Below are 14,291 nucleotides of genomic sequence, written 5' to 3' on the forward strand. Positions count from 1 at the left end.
AAAAGATGTATCACTCTAATCGGTATCTTGACAAGTTTCAGGTCTTTGTGCCTTTGACTTGTCCAGGGCACACAGTACAGTAGCAGACCGATCCACAGAGGATACGTTCTCCTGGCAAAATATGGTTCATTGGGAACTTGTTTGTTACTGCTGCCCACATTTCAGTGGGACGTACCACATGTTATATGCTTCCTAAGGTATAAGCCAGCTTGTTTTAGATGAGGAATTGTTCCTAAAAAGCGTCTGCTTTTGTCCACTGCCTAGAATAGGAGGTTAGATGCCAAGTTCAGATACAGGCAGCCATACCAAACACTTCTAAAGTTAGGCAAGATGAATCCCACCACTGAAATGCTACAGGGGAAGTTCATCTGGAGCTCGAAGACCCTCCCTGCTATTTTCTTGCATTGTCTTGTGTGGCACACTGCTGCACGGCAAGAGAAAACAGGAATTCAGCTTGGGGTTTACAATGGGAATTTTCAAAGAGCAGAGCCATGATTTCCCACCGTGTGGGAGCTGCCCGCGGCCTCTGGCAGTTTTGGGCTCAGTTCCCCCTGCCTGAAGCATCTTCTACAGCAGTGGCTTCAGTATTTTGCATGACAGGCAGTGGTGAAAGCAGAGGGGCAAAGTGAACCCAGTGCATGGATGTCAGTTTATATAGCTCCCAATTGACGGTGCCCAGTGAGGAAGATGGGGACTTGTGAAGGGACCATCATGAGAAAGGATGACTGGGTAAAAGATGTCCCAAAACAGGGAAAAACGGTAACTGCAAAAAGAGTCTAGGCTGGAGCAACGGTGGGGGAGACAGGTGGCTCCCACAGCTTTTATTAAGAAAGGGAATGGTCTGGGCACCTCCTGAAGATTTTGACTTGACAGAGGGGACCTTGCATGTGTAGTGGGGTCAACCCTGAGCGAAAGCCAAATTACCTCTTGCCACAGACGAGGAAGGGGCTGAGCTAACCCCTGATGGTAGGGGTCTCCCATGTTTATTTCTTGAAGCAGAAGCATTGTTTGTGAGTGTGGGAAATGAAGAGAGGCTGCCAGGGGCAGTCACTGCCTGCTGCAGGGAGGGGGCACGACCCTGCATAGCTCCCTGATAGGAGCAAAAATAGTCATCCTCCAAAAATAAACAGGGAGCAGGAATGAGGCAGGAGCTGCAGTCCCAAAATACCAGCTTTCTTCAGCAAAGGGAGCGCAGGAGGGCAGAGGGACAGGCAGGGAGCGTGAAACGCAGGAAACAGCCTCCTTATATGGGCTCATCCGCAGGGGACAGAGCTCAGTCGACTGGAATGACCATGTCACAGAATGTGAAGCCTTCAGGGGCCCAAGTGAATGGAGTTTTCTGATCTTTAAATGATTCCCCCAGATTCTTAAGATGCCAAACCAGAGAAGAGGCTACAGTGCCAAAAAAGGAGTATTTTGAATTCAGTTGATCTGGACACACCCAGAGCCCAGGAAAAGGGGAAAAACACACCACATATGGGCGTGCATGCCCACATAAACATCCCTATTCCCATTACACACACCCCTACCTCAAAAACACACTCCCTCCCACACGGATCCTTCCCATGCAGACAACCTTCCTCCCCTCACACCATCTCCCAGATAGCCAGCAGGCCATGTTCCCAACACACAGACACACAACTCGTCACAAAGGTGCATGGAGTTACACAAATGTCACCAAAGAACCTGGGCCGTGAGGCTGAGGGAAAATGCAGCATCTCCAGGGTGTTCCAATGCACCTGCAATTTAATTGCCTCATCATCAAAACTAGCCTCCAGATCCAAGATATCTCAAGTTGGGCACTCCAGGTCAGAGGGTGATGAGAATGACTGCCCCAGTCTTGGCACAGGGCATGGCTCCATGGCATCTAGGGGTTTGGTCCCAACGTCTTGCCAATGTTATAACATCTTCCCATTGATCATACACACCAGGAAACCCTGGATGTCTGTCAGACCTTGACAAACATCTCACACATACCTACAGGTCCTTTTATTCCTCTTGCAATAAATCAGGTAATTCTTTTTGAACTGCCCACAGGAGAACTAGCAACAGAAAAGGCAATGTTAACTGTCAGCTGAGGATAAATAGCCTTTCTTTGTTAGTTGCCTGGAAAGTGCCGTAATAAGGTCACATGCCACGTGCACTTTTGTCAAGTAAATAAACTTACCTTCATATACTTTCACATTTCCAAAACCTCAGCATAATTTACAATTGAGAATGCAATGCCGTGCATTGCCACAATATGGTGACAGGTAGGGGACGTTGCAGCTGGAAGCAAGAGCTTGAGGCAGAAAGCGGGAAGAATGTAAACCCCAGAGGGAGAAGAGCAGAAACAGAGGTCATTGTTCTTCTGTCATGGAGCAAATGTGCTCCTTAACACGCCTCTTTGGTGAAGAAAAACAGGGGCTTTAAATGATCAGAACTTATTGGTACCTATATGTTATACTTGGGCAACATTTTTATGTATGTTCCCAAATGCAAAGCTAAGCTATGCACCCAAACGGTTTGGTGTCCAAAACACTGAGATTCCACCAGCTCCTGACAACAGTGTTCTCTCTCAGCTCTTGCTGCTCAGTCTCTTTTCCACTTCAGTTTTGTCAGTTATTTATCTCCAGAAGATTTCCTCTACCTTAGTTTCTGCAGTTCATCCACTTTTTCAAGGAACATTGCCATGGTCTGGGCCCTTTATTCTATTCTTTCTCAGAAATTCAGCTCATCATTTTTATGATGGTACTTTTTCAGTATTTCTCAGGACGCCCTCCTTACCAACACTTTCATACTACCACCATAATCGGTATTTTATCTCTCCCTTTGAAAAATGACTGGCCTGAATTCCATCTCTCTTGCCTTAAAGTAGAAACTCTACCTCCTTCTTTATCTGTAGTCAGGCCCTTTCTTATCAGACAGATGTAGAATTCTAATTTGGCTTCCCCATTAAGGCAGAAATTTCCAAGCCACTTGTCAGATCATGTCTGCAGCTATGAAGGTGCTAGGTGGATGTTGCCTCCCTCACGGAAGCATCTACCCTGTGTGACTCTGGATCCTGAGGGTCCAGTAAAGTTTCTTTTACGACCTACCACAATGCAGGCAGATTACGGACACGTTGGGTCCCTCAGATTCTCAGACAGGTCTGGAAATATGGATTAATTTACCTTTGAAACAGTGAGCGCTCTGTGCAGGGAAGCAGGGACTCAAATGACATTGACAGCGTGCAACAGAGGACATAAAATTTTTCTGTCATGTAACACATCTCCTAAAATGTGTGGGATCTGTTGCGTCCAATATACAAACACTCTGAGATTTTATTGTGTATGTGGGTGCCTTGCTTTTGTTCAATATTGACCACAGAGCAGAAAGAACTAAGTATGGCCAGTCCAGTCTCGAGCTCCCTCTTCACCAGCAAGTTGCCTGAGGGCCCTCTGACTGAGGAAAAGCAAACCTCCACAAACAGGCCTGATGAATTAGTTTTGACTACCACCAATTAAGGAGCTGTAAGTCAAACAGCCCCACTGCTTCCAAGAAGACACATAACACAAGCTATACCAATCTCAGAGCACGTATGATATCAGAAAGGGCTCAATTCCCAGATCTATGCGAGCCTCGGCTTTTTGCAAAGAACAGCCCATCTCTGTTAGCTCTCTTTATCATGTCCACAGACAGTTCAAGTAGTGTATCTGATTTTAATGAATCCCCTCCAAGAACTTCTGCATGTCTTAAATGCCTAATAGAAAATCCCGTATTTCCATTTCATCTGCAAACTATCCTTCTTCATGGTCACTGACCTTCCTTTACTAGGGAAAGTGCTATTGAGACAAAGAAAGTTCTTGAGGGGCTTTAACTATTCTCTGTCGTCTATCACAGCAGGTAAAGGAGCAGCTCATACTGTTAAACAGCTATCAAGAATTTCTCCCTAAAGCAATGGTCAGCTACCTACTCAGCTTACACGTGCTAGGAAAGCTGTCATGTTGCAGCATTTGGCACCTTAACCTGCCTCAAGACTTACTGCTCTCCCCAGCATGAAAACAGTGAAGCAGCACACAACTACGTGATCATCTGAGCAAGGGGCCACCAGGTAGAATCCTCTCACAACCTGCAGTTACAGGGCGGTGTCCCTCCAGCCCTCCTAGGCATGAACATCTCTCGAACAGTTTGCTACTACCTTGTGCTACACACTGTCAGACACGTTCCCATCCATCTCCATCACTCCTACAGTTCTTTTGCTGCCTTCAGGTAGGTCCCGGAGCATTCAAAACATGAAATAAATGTGTGGAAAAGGAAAAGGTTTTGATAAAATTATTTTTGATGAGTTTGTCCCTAATCCACATCAAGGTATCCAAGCAGAGAGGATACTACAAGAAAGGCTGGGAAACATGGCTGGCTAGAAATGCTATTTCAGTAGATGTCATCAAAAGGCTAGTAGATAACCTCAGAAAGCTGAAAATAACTGCCCTGCTGGCCAGCCACTCGGGGTGCACGGGAGAGAGGCAGCGCAAGGCCTTGGGGAGCTCTAGGCCATGCAGTGCTGGGGCTCATACTGGGGAAGTTGGCCTAATTAGGGAACAAAAGTTCAGCTGCATTTTTTAGATTCCTCCTGGAGAATCTGGCCAACTTCCAGCTGAGCGGTCCCCGGGAACAGGCTGGGAGTCCAGCATTTCTACAAGCAACCAGAAGACCATTGGAAAAAAAGAAGCAATCCCTGTAAAATGGAAACAGGTAAAAAAGCCAGTGCTTCCTTGGATGCTGGTTTCCTTTGGTGGAGGGTGTTACTCAGCAGAATGTAAGAATTCAAAAAGATGACAGAAATTCTGGGACATGGAGGGACAAATTCAGCTCAGCCCAGGACAAACACGCAAATGGGAGGGCATTCACAATGTGCAACAGTTACAGGAAAATCTGCCTCAGAGAACCCTCCGAGGTTCTCAGAGATGCCAGTTGCTTCAAGAGCTATCTACTGACACTCCACCCCACTCCCGACTGTATGCCTAAGAAGGCAAAACCCTGGCCATGTGCCGTATACAAAATGCAGCTAACCCCTGGTGAGGGCTCTTCTACAAGCTGAAGATCACAGGGGAGAGGAGGATGCTAGAGAAAAACAACGCAGTCTGACTGCAAGGTCTTTGGGAATAGGAAATTTTTGTCCCAGCTACACACCAACACTCTCTAGATCTTACTGCAATTCAAGTTGTAGATACCAAAAGGGCTCTAAGGGACTGCATTACAATTATACATGACTCTGTAGGTCATGAACTCTCTGAACTAGAGTGGCTGGACAGTGCCTAAACCACTGTGATTATTTTTATGCATATAAGGTCCCCAGTAAGCACCCAGCTGAGTGCAGCCAGTGCTGGGCTCCTCAGTCACACTTTTCTAAGTTTCAGGGGATGTGGGGAGGAGCACTTGAGGGGTGGCTGCTGGGCAGATCCAGACCAGACTAGACAATGGAATGAGAGTTTGGAACTGGGTGCCAACCACTGTGCAAGGGTAAGAACTGGGTCAGGAAAATACCGCTCTGATTAAAGGCCCTGATCATATCAAGCCCCAGGCCATGTCTACACCACAGGTGCAGACACACCTGCAAGTAGGATCCATGTGAGTCAGCCCGAGTCTGGAAACAGTCTAGCTTTAGGTAGTTCTGGTAACCAAGCTGGTACCTCCCCAGGTAGCGTGCAGGTTGCTTCTCACCAGGGGATCTCTGCATCATTCTGCACTGTATTTTAGGACGCAAATATGCTCAAACAACCCCACCGAACTGGGCAAGCTATCAATGTAAGTCCACAACTAGCTTCGCATTTCAGGTACTTACATTTTTTTGATAGTTGTTCTTCCAACAAACATTCATTGAAAACAATTGTTCCTGACACGTTGTCTTAAACTAAAAAGCAACAGCCCATTTTTTCACCCAACTTGTTCTAAAAGTACTGGGAACTAGAACTACAGGAGGACTTGGCTGCCCCCTCTTGAAAGGTCAGATCCTCAAATCCTCTTTCCAGTTGTTGCCTCAAAGCATGTCATCACTCAAATTTTGAGTGATATAGTACCACATAGGTGAGCATCAACCTAGCTAAGAGTCAGAAATCAGGTGCTGTCCCCACTTTAGTCCACAAAGGACCTTGAGACCACCTATGGCATGTCTATCAGCAAACTAGAGAACAAGGTCCCAGCTGGACTCATTAGGACCAGAAAAGATGTCTTCCTGGTCAAATGTTGTTGCCTTCAGTTAGAAGGTTCTTCTCTGCAGCAAACAAAAAATTCTTTCAGTTCCATTTTCAAAGCAGAGCAGCTTCAGGAGAAAGGACTGAGAGCCTTCTCAGACCCAGAACAGCTCATAGCTTTGTCATTATATGTAATATTCTCTAGGGAGCTGGGAAACATTACTTGATACATCTTTCAGGAGGAGGAAGAGGACAATAAAATCACTATCTTCCAGCTTGGAAAGGAGATGGTGGGTTTAATCTTTAAGTTTATGTATAAAGCCTGTGGCTTCAACATCAAAATTAACACCTGCATCCCTGGAGGTCCCCGAAGGCAAGGAAAAGCGCTGCTCCACTGCTGAAGGATACAAAACACAGGATGGGGATCAGGATCACTCACTGCCAGAGTAAGGACACGTGCTCCCAGAGCTCTCAGAATGGGGCCAGAACTCCACGTAAGGACAAGATTTCAGACACACTCCAGTCCCCAGACACTCTACCACCTTAATAGATCCACAGGTCCATCCTGAGATTGCCTACACACTACACAGGCACCTAATACAGGCTGTGGATTTTGCTATGAGGATAAGGCATCTAAATCCCCCTGTGGACCTGCATTTAGGGAATCCCCACAGTTCTTCTACATAAAGCTCCAGCCTCCCTTTCAGACAGGGACTAAAGCAAACTAGTGGAGGGACTTCTCCAAGGCCTGAAAGCAAATCCGTGGCAAAGCCAGGAAGAGAACCCAGCAAAATCTTGGCTCACAGCCATGTTCGTACTCCTCCTGCCTATCCTGCCTCTGCAAATTAACTGAGATATTAGGATACACCCTTTATTATACCATTGATCAGCCTTACAGCCTTTGGCTAAATGTCCCAGGCAGCCTTGGAAGGTGAAGCCAAATGAGTGATTCAACTGGCAAAAATTCAGATCCAAGATGAGTGGTTTGCCAGGGGGTGCAAAACAAGTCTCAGAGCAGGCAGATGGCTGGAGGGCAGGACTTCAGCAGGTACATTCACATCGATAGCCGGGATGGGGCTGTTTGCTAATATTCAGGCAGCCACAAAGTATCTTCAGCACAGCAAGAGGAAAGGGACCAAATCCAGGAAGAGTTCAGATTGTAACACTCAGCACAGCCCAAAGGGAGTTCAGAGAAGGGTTACATGAGCCATCAGGGGGACGAAGGGGCCAACTTCGGACAAATGATTCAAGAAGCCAAGAATTTCAGCTTGGCCAGGCAATGACTAAGGGAGGGATATACTGCAACAAGTTTTGGATCACACTTTATAATATAAAGTTCCCGTAATAATTGGTTTGGAAGAGACTTATGATACAATTAACAGAAGTTTGTAAGCATATATTATTATAAATTACAAGCAGCTTACTGATCAGTTAGATTTCTCAACACTCGCTTAACCATTTTGTTACCCTTCACAGGCATTTACAAATGGAAAAATACTATAAAGTGTGACTGTGATGCTTAAGAGCACAAGCCTGAATAAAGGGTGCAGGAATTATCCAAACAAGATGGATTTGAAAGCAGGGATCACTTTATACTAAGGAAAATCTCCTTGCCAGGCACCATTGCATAACATCCCTGAAGCAACAACAACTGCTCATGTGGAAGAGTCACATCAGTTTAGCTACTTTAATGAAATTTAGCAGCCAGGAGCAAGAAGGCGCCTGTGGCATGTGACCAGCCACCACTCAGTACAACAGACCTTGGGAATCAATGATTTAGGGCACTGTATGGAGGTGGAATTAGTTCCAGTGAAATGACTGTAAGGACTGGTTCCAGTGGGCGGGAGGGGAAGTTTAGATCAATTATCAGGAAAAATTTCTATTGGGTAACCAGTCCCCAAAACTATACCCATCAGTGAGAGGTCTCTTTGCCTGATAAATGGAAAAGTGCTCTGGGCATAGTCCTGAACCATCCATCACTGATGAATAAACCCAGTGGATCTTTCCTACAATATCATCTCTAGCACTACCAAGAGATAACTGAGCTAATCTGAATAGTCTTGACTCCTTGTGATGAGTATAACCTTCTGAGGCCAGAATTAATGAGATGGGTGATACGGGCTTCTTTTCTGGGCTTTAAATTTCACAAATGAATATATTATGCTACCGGTATTGGGCTGGTGCTTCAGCAGAAGGAATTAAAAGTATGGGAGAGGATGCTTTAGTTGTTTAACATATACAGAGAGCAGTTCTAGCCAGGAAAAACAGGGCAACACCAATTCCACGGTTAGGAAGAGTGCAAGACAATTAGCCCAAAACCATTAACAGAAACAGGCACTAGTTCTCAGGTTGCTCTGAACAGCACCACCCTGGCTTCTAACACCAAATGAATGCTGAGATGTAGTTTAGCTTTGCTGCAGGATGAGAAAGGATATGTGTATATAACAGGAGCCTGGTAAGAAGCACTATGCTATCCTATTTACCACAGATACTAGCATTACAGTGCTGGTGCAATAAAAAGGGAAGACTCATAGAAAATACAAAGGCACACATCCTTGTTACTACTGGCTGGCCTTCTCCTCTGGGACACCAGCAAGACTTCATAATCCCTGAAGACAAGTTTTCAAGTCATGGGAGCAAGCTAACCATACTGGACAGCAAGTCTAGGCTCAGTAAGGCTTTGTACTCTATTAGCTAATTGCTGCCCTGTCTTTTAAATGAGAATAAAGTATCTTTCCAATGGCCACATATACATCTGTGACCTCGGAAAAGATGCAGCAGCTGATAAGAGCAGCTGTTACAATGATAATTTTAAAAAAAGCCTGTCAGCAACAGGAACAGAGGACGCAGGAAAGGCACTGCATCTGAAGCAAACTTTATCTTATTCTCCAATACAAAAGTCCCCTCTTAAGGTAGTCTCCACACATATGAATAGGTTAGTCCTTCTAGTCCCCTTCAGAGGAGCCAGCATCTACCTAGAAAGCCTCTAGTCTTACATGGTCAACCTTTTCCTCAGGGTCTTCATCCTAGAAGGATCAGGAGGAAAAAAGAGAGAAAGAAGTTAAAAGGAAGAACTATGGAAGCCTGCACAAAATAGCTTGAAGATCGATATGAATGGCTGTCCCACAACGCTTGCTTTCCAACCTTATTCCTTTGAACAAAGTACAAAGCTGATCCCACCATTGTGAGATTTTATATCCAGTCATTTATGCATATACCAACTGTGATGCTATAAAGCATACCTGTTTGACTGCAATGGCAGGAGAGTCTGCCAGCAATCAGACCCTTGAAAGCCATACTAAAGAAAAAACCTACAAATAAGAGTGAGAAGACTTAGTTCCTTCTCTCTATAGCGTGAGAAAATCCAAATTATTTGGGGGTATAGGATACTAGAAAGATTTGTATGGATAGGCTCTGCAACCATGCCAGAGACCTGAAATGATACTGGACCGGTCATACTGGGGATTATACACCGTAGCAGGCTGTAGCCCTTTTTTCAGGAGCTACTGTTTCTCAACCCTCTCAAGCCTAGGTCAGATCCTCCACTGGGAGCAGGAGCTGCAGCAGTCAGCATGAGATAGGCCTAGCTGACAGCAGTGTTAGCTTTAGTAGATGAACTTTGGCTAACCCTATGGTATAAGGGAGCAGCTTAGTTACAGGGTAGATGAGTAACTCAGGGAAAGCAGCGTGTTAATCACTGTGAAAGTTGCAAACTGGTTGAAAACCTTTCTAGTGAGCAGACTGCCAGCACCAGGAGTGGTGATAACCAATTGTTAAGCACCAAATGCAAGGGGGAGGCAATTAAGAATTCGTCAATCTCTACACAATCCTAGAAATGAGAGTGTTCAGAATCACTAAGGGAGAGAATCTAGGGTACCCCATGACATTGCACCAGGAGTACCGGATGGCTGGAACCATTACACTAATCCACCTGACTTTTCTTCTGGACTGCATCATCTCTCCTGTGGAACAGGGAAGCCATGTGATTAATAAATTTCATGTATCTCTGATTAAAGTGGTTTGGTATATGAGTCCTCTTAGTCATCCGTCATCTGGTCTTACAGTCTTACCATGACAGAAGCGGAGGGAGCTACATGCAGGTTAGGGCAGCTGGGGTACAGAAATGTCCATATCCGTGAGCAGCAAAAATGAAATCAGATTCACCCAAATGGTAAAATCTGTTGGAAGTGTGTTATCTGTCAGCCAGGGACCCACTTGTTCCCACACCAGAGAGCTGAAAGGCTGCTGTGGGGCCCAACATGACCTAACCTTCTCTGGATGTACAGAGCCCAAGCGGTACAGAACTTGCAGTAGCACAGAAGGAAATCTAGCTGGACAACACATGTTGGAAAAGCACTTGAATAACCACTTCTTTGAGCAATCTTCCACGTGGATTTCACCCTCAGCAACTGATTTGCAGTTGTTTATTCACTTGGTTTAGATAACCGAGTCCTATTTAAATGATGCCTGGATGTCAGCCTAGAGAATCACTGCCAGGAGTGTTTGTAAGCTGGGTGGTAGAAGTCCAAACAGCTGCTTTGCAAAATTCATCTGTGGGAACATCCTTCCAACATGCAGTGGAGGTGGCCCAAGCTTTTGTCTGTCTATACAAATCTATTCCGAATAAGTTATTTTTTACAGCACAGAAATGCTCACTTTTAACTATCACCCAAGAACCACAACTACATACACAAGCTTACAAATATCAGGTAGGACAGTCTTTTCAGAAGCGGAAGCACAGAGCCTTTCCACAAGCTTTGGTGAAGCATGGGGAAGAGAACCAGTAAGAAACTTAGATGATTTGGGGGCAAACCCTGATATAAAGTGAAAGTGACCCTGTCCTACTTGTGTGGAGATATTCTCAACATAGCCTGGAAAACCCTCATGCTTTAGGCTGACACATTGCCTATTAAAGCAGTCTCCACTCAAAGGACGTACAAAGTGCTGCCAGAGAGACATCAGCAACATCATAATGAGATTGTAAGAGGTAGAAACCAGGGAAGCCTTGAAAAATGTCCCAAGGGAATCCCCTCACTGTAGGATGAAGAGAAAACAGACTGTGTAAACAGGAACAATTACAATATTTTTGCATACTGATCTCTTATGGAACAGCAAATAGTTCGCTCTTGCTGAGAGGAAACACAGAAAAGGAAAAATTTGCTGATATATTTTAAAAAAAGGCTTTTCCACTCAGCTTTCCAAAGCAATCTCCCCAAGAGCTCCAAACCTGGCCAAACAGCTTCTTTTGGTGGATGTCACCAAGCCAACAGTCAGGCTGTTGGATGCAGTTATGTCAGAGCCAGGAAAAAGGTTTGACTTTTATTCTATGAAAGTGTCCAGAAGTCCTGGTAGGATGGGACAGCAAAGATCTTCAACAGATCTCATTATATCTGCCCCTCCCATTATACAAATAACATGACCAGCTTGAGTTTGTCCCATTTTGTCAGAAACTCGATAGCATCAAGATGAGTAAAAAGCAACACATCAAGCCAGGGGATGGGAAAGGCCTCCCAATGGAAAAATGGATACATTACCCCTCTGAAAATGAATGTTTGAAATGCAGAGTTCTGGCATGCAGTAAGCAGATTTATCTCTAGGAATTCCCATTTACGGCATATTCCCCTGGGTGCCCAAGTGCCTGCCGATTTGCCAAGGAGCTCTAAAGGCCAGGAACACGCACAGCCATTGCTGCAGGAGGATGCTGACAGCGCCAATTACAGCAAGTAATCATGTTCCTTCTTGCCTCATGAAATAATACATAGCTGCAGTGTAGTTTGTTAGTACTTGCACTTCTGAAAAGGCAGGAATGCTCTGCTCATCAGATGGCAGACTGGGAGTTTTGTGACCCTTAGTGAGCCCCTTGAGGAGACAGAGGTCTAAATTTGAAGGTAATGCAGATACTTCCACACAGGAATGGGACTTATCAAATAGAGATTTGGGCAGAGGAATTACAGATACACCGCTGTAGTTAAGAAACTTATTGTGGGAGACGCATACACACAACAGGCACTGAAAAGATACTAAGATATCATACTGTTCGCACAGAGCTTGGGCAAGTACATTAGGCTACAAGGCAGTAGAGATTGCAGTTGTGCCCTAGGGAAGGAGGTTTTAACAACACATTCGTGAGAAGAGACACACAGTTGAGGAGATGTACCATTATTTGGAGTCTCTTTTGGAAGACAGAGTCCGGGTCAAGGAGAGATCAGCAGTAATTTGATAAAATCTACGCTCCAAGTCAGATGATTTGCCTATTGACTTCAAAACAAGCATCTTTTTAATTATGTTAAATGAGTTGTTCACCCCTCAAAGTGAATCTCCTCATAATAAGCACAAATGTCAAAACATGGATAGACAGGTAGTTTTTGCTGCCTTCAAGCAAGCTGCTCTGACTGGAAAACACTTCCTGGATTGTTCTTAATGTCATGAAAAGACCAGAACAATAGCACAAATGGTATGTTCAAATGAGAAATTTGAGCTGGGTAGAAACTAGGTGGATTGACATGGAATTAAAAAAAAAAAGTCAAAATGAATCTTAAAACAGTTTTAAAACTCTGAGGAACTACTGACAGCGGAATTACCATCCTGAATGTGAAACTGCACACGAAGGTGTGACTATGGCAAAGGTTTAAGACAAACGCCTTTGTCTTCAAAATCAGTAATAAGAACAAAACCTCCATTAATTACATGGGGCCTCCTCCACTACTGCCAGTTCCAGAAAAAAGTACTGTGTGGCTTGGGTTTTTTTTTATTTTGCAAATAAATTGTTTCTTTTGGGAAAGTTCCTTGAAAAGGTTTCAAGATGACCAGATGGCTGAATGAGACATCCATTGTAACAGCTGACCCCACCAGTTGGAGGCAAGCCAGATCCAAGCTTCCAGAAAAGTAAAAGGTGATTGCCAATCTAGGGTGAAGGGAAAAACAATATTAGTTCTATTAAATGCTCACTTTTGATATCAAATATGATTGTGTATGAGAAGCCTCCAATTCTGAAGCAAAGGAAATGGCTGAAGATTATTTACAATGGATTTTGCCTCTTCTCCAGTAGCTCCAAGGTTTTCAGTTAACAGCAACATTCAGCAACGAAGAACTGTCTGAAGGGAGACTATTGACACAAACGGTTCTTCCTGGTGGTTAAGATCCAGTAATAACATATTTGAATCTTGTAAGGCGTGGAAGGCCTCACCCTTCTGCTGCTGGAAAGCTCACTGCTTTCAAACAGAAGACTGTAACTATTTCTCAGGCCTCTCCAGGGGTGCCCAAGGACTGGAGCCTTCACAGTTTCTTCCTAGCTATTATAACGGCTATGATGCAAGACACACCAAGTACAACCGCAGTAAATTACAGTCAGGCAGCCATACCCCAACATCCCGCCCGGGTCTCTTCCTAACCAGGGCATCAGTCCATGAACTAGGACGGCCAGTTCCAGTAAGAGAACAATCTGACAGTGAGCCACCCTAATCTGGAGGCTAACCAACGATTACACTCACTTAAACCACCAGCTGGTTTCTTTAAGACTTTCTTTACCTACGAGGCCCACACTTATTTCGATTTCTTAAATTATGCCTTCTGCAAACTCCCTCACGGAATCCCTCCCGAACTCCTACAGCATACCCAGGGAAGGAAGAATGCATAGGTGGGAGACGATTCCCCATTATGCCTATCAAGAGAAAAAGAGCATAGTTTCTCCAGAAAAAAAAAAAAAAAAAAAAAAGCCTGTTCTATGAGGTGCTGTTGTAAACTAAGCCATAACAGTGTATTTTCAACAGCATTGCAGGGACTCCAAGGAAACATCCCTCCACAAAACCATTTTGTCACAGATGGCTGGGACACAACTACCCAGTGTAACAGGAGAGTTTTGTCATGGCACAGAGGATCAGGGAGTAGCCACTACCGAGAGAGAAGGTCACAGGGCTCTGAGCATAGTAGCTTGAAGCACAGCTGCTGCCAGGGTGGCACCAGCAGGGCAAAGGAGTTTTGCAATTTAAAGACGCCAAGAATACGGTATGCCAGAGACCACTACTGGCATTGCAAAAAGATAAGTATTATCTTATTGAAACAAATATCACTGACAATAAGATGTGCCCTTTTGTCCCTCTGAAGGTGTGAGGGAGCAAAATCTGTATGTCATTGCTTGAT

At 44.7% G+C, this 14,291-nt stretch overlaps 1 protein-coding gene across 4 annotated transcripts in view; it reads right to left on the reverse strand.

Annotated features, from left to right (window-relative positions):
- The window catches only part of IFT43 (intraflagellar transport 43), a 46,009-nt gene that overhangs the window by 30,229 nt on the left and 1,489 nt on the right, over positions 1-14,291 (reverse strand). The gene's annotated exons all lie outside the window — the stretch shown is intronic.

This window comes from Rissa tridactyla, chromosome 4, assembly GCF_028500815.1.
Source record: "Rissa tridactyla isolate bRisTri1 chromosome 4, bRisTri1.patW.cur.20221130, whole genome shotgun sequence".
Classification (NCBI taxonomy): Eukaryota; Metazoa; Chordata; class Aves; order Charadriiformes; family Laridae; genus Rissa; species Rissa tridactyla.